Raw genomic sequence first — 7,704 nt, 5'->3', positions numbered from 1 at the left:
GGTGCATTGGTTAATCCGAACGGCATCACTACGAATTCGTAGTGTCCATAACGAGTTCGGAAGGCTGTCTTTGGAATGTCCCCCTCTAGAACTCGTAATTGATGATATCCGGATCGCAGGTCTATTTTGGAGAAGTAGTTCGCCCCTTGAAGTTGATCGAATAGGTCGTCGATACGGGGTAGAGGATAGCGGTTCTTGATAGTAAGTTTGTTCAGCTCTCTGTAGTCGATGCACATACGGAACGATCCGTCTTTCTTCTTTACAAACAAGACTGGTGCTCCCCAAGGTGAGAAACTTGGTCTTATGAATCCTTTGTGAAGGAGTTTATTAAGTTGACTGGAAAGTTCCTGCATCTCTGCTGGTGCAAGACGATAAGGCGACTTCGCTACTGGGGTAGCTCCTGGAATTAAGTCGATTCTAAACTCGACTTGGCGTTGCGGTGGTAATCCTGGCAGTTCTTCTGGAAAGATATCGGGAAAGTCGCGTACTACCGAGATGCTCTTGATGTCCTTCAGTTCTTGACTTGTATCGACGATGTGCGCTAGGAATGCTCGACAATCCTTCCGCAAGCACTTTCGAGCTTGGATGCACGAAATGATGCGAAGGTTTGCACTAGATTTGTCGCCGTAGATAACTAATGTTTCGTTGTTTGGGAGATTAAGACGGACTGCTTTCTCAAAGCACATGATGTCGGCGCGAAGAAGGCTCAACCAATCCATGCCGACTATGACGTCGAAACTTTTAATTTGAACCGGCATGAGATTGATTGGGAAAGAATGGCCGTCTAATGTTAACGTACAGCCCATGTATATGCAATTTGTGTTTTCGGTTTTTCCATTGGCCATCTCTATAGTGAATGATTTTTCTAACTTGCTAGGTTTAGGTTTAAGTAAATGAATAAAATTCTGACTCACGAAGCTTCTCTCCGCTCCACTATCGAATAATATGCATGCGTATAAATTATCGAGAAGAAACGTACCAGCAACTATAGTTGGGTCAGCTACAGCTTCGTCGTGGCCTATTGCCAAAACTCGTCTAACACCTCCGGTGCCTGCTGCCTTAGGACAGTTTCTCTGGTAGTGGCCCACCTCGCCACAACCGTAGCAAGCCTGCCCTACACCCGCACCGGGAATTTGAGTGATCGGCTTTGCGGGTTCCTTGCAGAAACGGGCTGTGTGCCCTTTCTGGCTGCAGTTGGCGCACTGCATAGCTCGACAAAGTCCATGGTGGTGGTAATTGCATTTGGTGCATTTTGGGAGGTTGCCTATATAAGGCTTTGTTGGGTAGGTATTTATAGGGGCTGTAGTAGGTACAATGGCAGCATTTACTGACACAAGTTGTTTCTTCGCGGATTCTTGGGAAGATCCACCCTTCCCTTTAATCCATACTCTCTTCCTGCCATTGTTGTGGTTGTTGTTGTTGTAGTTGTTGTAGTTGTTGTTTGCTTTCTGTGGTGCTGGTGCAGAAGTGATTGAGTTCTGATGACCTCCGTAGTCGATCAGAGATTGTGCCAGTTCCTTAGCACTTTCAAAGGTGTCAGGTTTAGAAGCTAACACGCTTGATCGCATTTGGGGCGTCAGTCCCCAGATGTACCTTTCTATCTTCTTGCTCTCGGGAGCAATCATATCTGGACAAAGGATTGCCAGCTCGCAGAATCTGTTGGTATAAGTAGCGATGTCGGTCCCCACCATTCCGAGAGTCCATAGCTCGTGTTCAAGCTTTTGAATTTCTCCCCGTGGGCAGTATTCTCTCATCATCATGGCCTTCAAGTTCTCCCAGCTTATGGAGTTCGCCACGATTAGGGTAAGTACTTTAACGTGGCCATTCCACCAAGTTAAAGCTTTATCGAGAAGGGTGAAAGTTGCAAATTTGACCTTGCTGTGCTCGGGGCAGGAGCATATTTCAAAGACTGCCTCCGTCCTTTCGATCCACTGCCTCAGGGCCATCACACCACCAGTACCATAAAACATTCGGGGCTTGGCATTAGTGAAGTCCTTATAGGTGCATTCCCGAGGTGGTCCATGACTCTCGCCATGGTTGGATGGGTGTGTGCCAGATCCCGAGCCATTAGTACTTGAGTTATTGATCTGTGACATGGCAGCTGCCACTGCTGCGGTGACTGCTGCTTGAAACATAACAGCATCAAATTGGGGTGGTGGAGGTGGTGGTGGTATAGGTGCTTCCTCACCGTTGTTTCGCCTTGGATTCCTACGCGGAGGCATCCTTCAACTATAGATTGAAAAGACAAGGATAAGAATTTCATAGAATGGAAAAAATGTATGTGTCTCATGAACTAAATCGCTATAGTTCAACAACAGATGATAGTATGAGTCTTACAATAGAAGAATGAAAGTTATTTGTAAGACTGAAGGTATGAAACAAGTATTTGGGGTTCTCAAAGACCATTCAAGGTTCGAACGAAATACTCAACATAGTAGTAATAGTGCCACTTATATTAATATAAAAGTTGTTACAACGATCATGAAAATTTGACCCCTATAAGGGTCTCCGATTACAAAGTTCGAGAAATTTAAAGACTTTTAGCCGAGGTCCTAAGCTATAACAAAATTTGAGTCCTTGACAAGCACTACTTGCGTCGAAGGTTGCGCTTGGAGCTTGACTCCGTATCTGATTGCTTTGACTCCATTAGACGCCTATCGAAAGCGGCTTGTTGTTCCCTTAGTTCGGCGAGGGCTGCAATCATTTGCGCTTGAAACGATTCAGCTTGGAATTGGGCGTTGTCTTGCATCTTGTCCAGCCTACGGATGTCAGAAGTGTGAACCTGCACTTCCACGTTGATATCCCGGAGTCGGCTAGCTTGTACTCCAGACTGATAGGACTGATTGGCTAACTTACCCACCATTACCGGGAGTGCTCGATCAGCCGAACCTCCACCGCGGACATCATAGAAGTCCCGGCACATGCCGTAGGGAGGGCGTAGGTTCTGCTGTTGGCTCCAATGGTGGAGGTGACTTCCCCAGACGGGAGTCGGTCCTTGAAAGTTCCTTACGAAGACGGGAGGTTGAATGGGTGGTGGATCGATAACTTCCGGCTCTGAGTCGGTACCGGAGTCATCACCCACTTCTATGGGTTCCTCGTCCTCTTCGGGATCATCTTCGATCCATCCTCCGTTGCCTTGGTTGGGAAAGTAGGGGTCGCCAGGGTGGTGAAATCCAGCCATTTGACTGTACGAGAAAAAGGGTTATAAGAATTGAGTAAAGCCGGAACATGTAAAACATGTAAGTTAAACTAGTTTAGATAGCAAATACTCCTATAGTATTTAAGTGCTTGTGTTTGATTCTTGTAACGGTTTGGTAAGTTTTGACTTGTTGCTTACTACGATCATCCCTCGATATATGTTGGTCCAATCTTGGGCAAATATAGTTGATCACGCTATATTTGTCCAAAATCTGATTACATATATCGAGTCCCAATCGTAGTGTCAACTTGTCTAAATACTTGTATAGTTGTATAACATGAAAATAGTTCGTGGTATGCATGTATTTGTACTTAAATGAACTACCAATTTAAGTTGAACGAAATGCTGCTTAAGTGTAAAAAGAAAATTTGTTTTGTCAGAGAGTATTAGTCCCTTAAGCATTTATAGTTTGTATATCTTATGTGGTTCGATATACTTAGTTCACTATAAACATTGCTCTGATACCAATCTGTCACACCCCCAAACCTGAACGGCGGAAACGTTCGGGGGCGGATGACTTCATGTGGTAACGTAACAAATGAATACATAGTAAAGAAAGCAATACAACCATCATATATATAATTGAAAGTTTACATTTGTCAAAAGTTACATGTTCAAAACTCAATTACAATATGATGTCAAAATACGAGATTAAACTGGCGCCGCAGCATCCCTTCATCAAAAGTGAAATGAATACCTGAAATTACTGATTCCCTGGGACATACAAGAAATTTTGAAAGAGTAGATCAGCATTTAAGCCGGTGAATTTCATAAGTATTTAAGTGACAATGTTTGAATGAACTGAAATGTTTTATCTTCGTTTGTTTGTGGTTAGAAAATCCAATATTTCCTACTAGTATAAAAGTAGCCTTCACTCAAGACCAATGTTTGTTTCTAAAATGTATGTAAATGTAAAAGAACCAATGAATTTGAAAACCTTGTAAATCAATGCATTTTAATACCCCTTGTGAGTTTTATAACCATACTATTGACTCTGAATGCCTATACACAACGTTCTTCAGGCGTTGGAATGTTATGACGTTTGTCACCCCAAACGGTGGACTGCAGCTAACAGTCAGGGCGCGGGTTTGTCACAAAAATATCATCATCCATAACATAAAACAAGAAATATTAGGCGTCTTCGTCCTGCTCTTCGTTGTTTTCCTCGTTGTTGCTTGGTTCTTAAACGAGCGGATAATATCTCCAAATGTCGTACCGGGTTTTGAAGAAAAGTGTTAACATTCACATCCTACAAATTAAGTATATAAGTTAAATATCAAACTAAAAAAACAAATTATTATTACTTAACAATTAAGTCACAAACACGTTAAGTCATTAACAATTTAATAAACTATCAAACCACCAAATGAATTAAATCCTTAACAATTTATCAAACTCTCAAACCACTAAATCAATTAAGTCTTTAACAATTTAACAAACTACCAAACTATCAAATTACCAAATTCATAACAAATAAATTAACCACTTAACAAATAAGCATAGTATCAAACTACCAAAATTACTATGAATGCATCAAGTTCTTAACAATATAACAAAGCTACCTAATTCTTTAAGAGTTTAATAAGTACGTGTTGGTTGTGGGGCTTGTGACTGTGAATGCCATTGGGATAGAGCACTTGTACTAACTGTAAAATGAGGTTTAGGCCGAATGCCTCTCACATGCCCTCTTCGAGCACCTAACACCTTCTCAAATATTGTGATCCAATCAATGGAGTTTGGATCACCACCGGAGTCGGTTATGTGTTGACTCTATAAAGCAACCTCACCAACTAAAGCATTATGTATTTCACGAATATTGTCAATATACTTTAAAACAAACACAAAAAAAAACAATTTACTTCATTTTTAAGTGATAAAAGCTTACATATTGGTATTCAACTAACGGATCAACAAATTCCCCTTGTTTATTCACATGCCCACGGTGAAATGCTTAAAGCTTATTCAAATTATGTTTAACATTACAAAATATGTTATACTTGAATAAAAATTAAAAAATATGTTATAACTTGTGACAACCCAAGTTGTCCCGTTACATTTCCCCGTTACCGTTAACGGAATATTTTAGTTTATAAAAGTTCCGTTAAATTAAAGGTCGTCAATTTAATAAACATTCCATTTGTTTACATTAAATATGTCGTTAAGTCGTGATAAAAGGAAATAAAAACACATAACACACATTTCCATTTATTTGGAAAATGTTAAGTTTTATTATTACGACCACTAAATCGGGTGCGACCAAAAGCCCCGTTTAACGGCAGTATTGGGTAAAATTCCACTGAGCCCCGACTCGGAACCCTATATAAAGGTGAGTGGAGTCCATTGGATACTTTTTACACTCTCTCTCTATACCCTCTCTCTAGACTCATTTTCGCCCCGAATCCGCAACCAAACGCTTTCAAATCGTAAGTCCGCTTACCTTAGCTTATTCTAAACATATTGATTCATGTTTATAGCTTAGAAATCGAACATAGAAGTTGTGAAAGAGGAGTTTACGGCCTAAGCTCCTCCTTAGGCCGTAAACCCCTAAATAAAGGCCAAAATGACCCCCAAAAGTCCCTAAAAGCTTGGAAATAAATAGAGGAATTAGCCTAGGAGTGTTTGCACATTTAAAACAATCATTTTGAGGCTTAAAAGAGAGTTTACGGCCCAGGCATACGCCAAGGCCGTAAACACCTCTAAACCTTGTCTAAATGTCCCAAAAGCACTCCTAAAACACCCTTGGACTTCATACATAAATTAGGGGCTTATCCTCTTGGGTTTAGATCATTTAAACATAAGGATTTGGAAGATTAAAAGGAGTTTACGGCCCAAACATGTGTCAAGGCTGTAAACTCCCCAAATCAAGCCAAAAATGTGGTTTTTGCCCCCCAAATGGCCTTAGACTATTTTTATAAAATGCTAGGAATGATTTAAGGGCTTAAACTCCAAGAGTTGTGGGTGTATGAGAGTTCACGGCCAAGCCATAGATCTTACGGCCGTAAACTCTCAAAGATTGGTCATTTGGACCATAAACTCTAAAGGAATGCACCCTTGGAACCCCAAGCACCCCTATAGCCTTGAATAAATTACTAGAAGTGATTTAGGGGCTTTAAACTTCCATAAAATCAAAGGATAGGAGTTCACCGCCGTGAACTCCCATAGGGGTGGTTCATGGGCCGTAAACTCCCATATAGCCCTTAAAACACTTTAAATCCACACCTACCAAATAGATTTGGACCTAGAATAATTCCATGAACAAGCTAGAAGCCTTAAACACACTAGAACCCTTCACCATGAGTTTACGGTTGTAAACTCATGGTGAGTAGTCCCTGGGCCGTAAACATCATATAAAGGGTTTACTCTCGGAGAGTAAACTCCATTCCTAAGCCATACACACCTTTAGACGCTACCCGGGACACCCAAACACTTAACCAAAGTGTTTTCCGCTCCTTTGAGTGTGTATATTTGTTTAATTAGTATTAAATATACTAATTGTATGTGAACATATGTTTTCATATTTTAAATAGGTCATTGAGTGTTTTCGAGTCCTTACGTGACACCGAACGCCCAAACGGCACCTTCGTCGGACCTACTTACACCAGGTGAGTTCATACCCCTGAATGAACCTTTTAATGTTTTTACATGTTTTATAGGGGGGAATACAAGTTAAACATGCCAGTTATCATATCAATCACATGTGATTGATAACCCACATGCACAAGATTTTACTACACTTTACACTGTTTTACCGAGTAGGACACTATAATGGTTTTCAATTGTTTCAAAACCCTTACTGATACTGTTTTATCTAAATTCATTTTTAAACTGGTTTATAAAGGTTCCAAAGATTTTAAAGGTTTTCAAACTTATTTTACCAAGGACACCAAATGCGATTTTCCTAAATATAAAGGTTTCCAAGGTTTTCATCAAAGTTCCTTTCACGATGTATACTTTTACTTGTTTGTTACTGCTGCTTCACTTTTAATTATTTAAAACTCCTACTTGATAACGCATTTCCTTCGTGATACGCTTATACCAGTTATTGTCTCTATTTCACTTATACTTGTAGTCGCTTATACCTGATAGACGCTCTTACTTCACTTATTGTCGTCTCTACTTCGTGATACGCTTATACTTGTTCGACACTCCTACTTCACTTGCGACCACTCCTACTTCACTTGTCAGACACTCCTACTTCACAAGAATCACTTCTACTTGATACACACTCAGTGGTAGTTAGATGTATGTTTGTGCTTATATAGGTACATATAAGTAATGATTGAAAGACTTAGGAAGGCTTGTCCGCCTTATTTCCTTTTCTTCGTTGAGATGTGGTCTGGTGGGATCGGATGACCGTCCGAAGGTCGTTTGATTCATTAGTTATATATTATGTATATGAGTATGGACATATAGGATTCTCTAGTCAGTTCAGTTAAGAGTCTCTACCTCTAGTCTACACTTACATTATAAACCCACTATTTGGAAGTCTCTACCTCTAGTTCAGC

This window comes from Lactuca sativa, chromosome 5 (genome assembly GCF_002870075.4).
Source record: "Lactuca sativa cultivar Salinas chromosome 5, Lsat_Salinas_v11, whole genome shotgun sequence".
In the NCBI taxonomy this organism is placed as follows: Eukaryota; Viridiplantae; Streptophyta; class Magnoliopsida; order Asterales; family Asteraceae; genus Lactuca; species Lactuca sativa.
The sequence above is the reverse complement of the archived record's forward strand: the minus strand, read 5'-3'. Positions refer to the sequence as shown.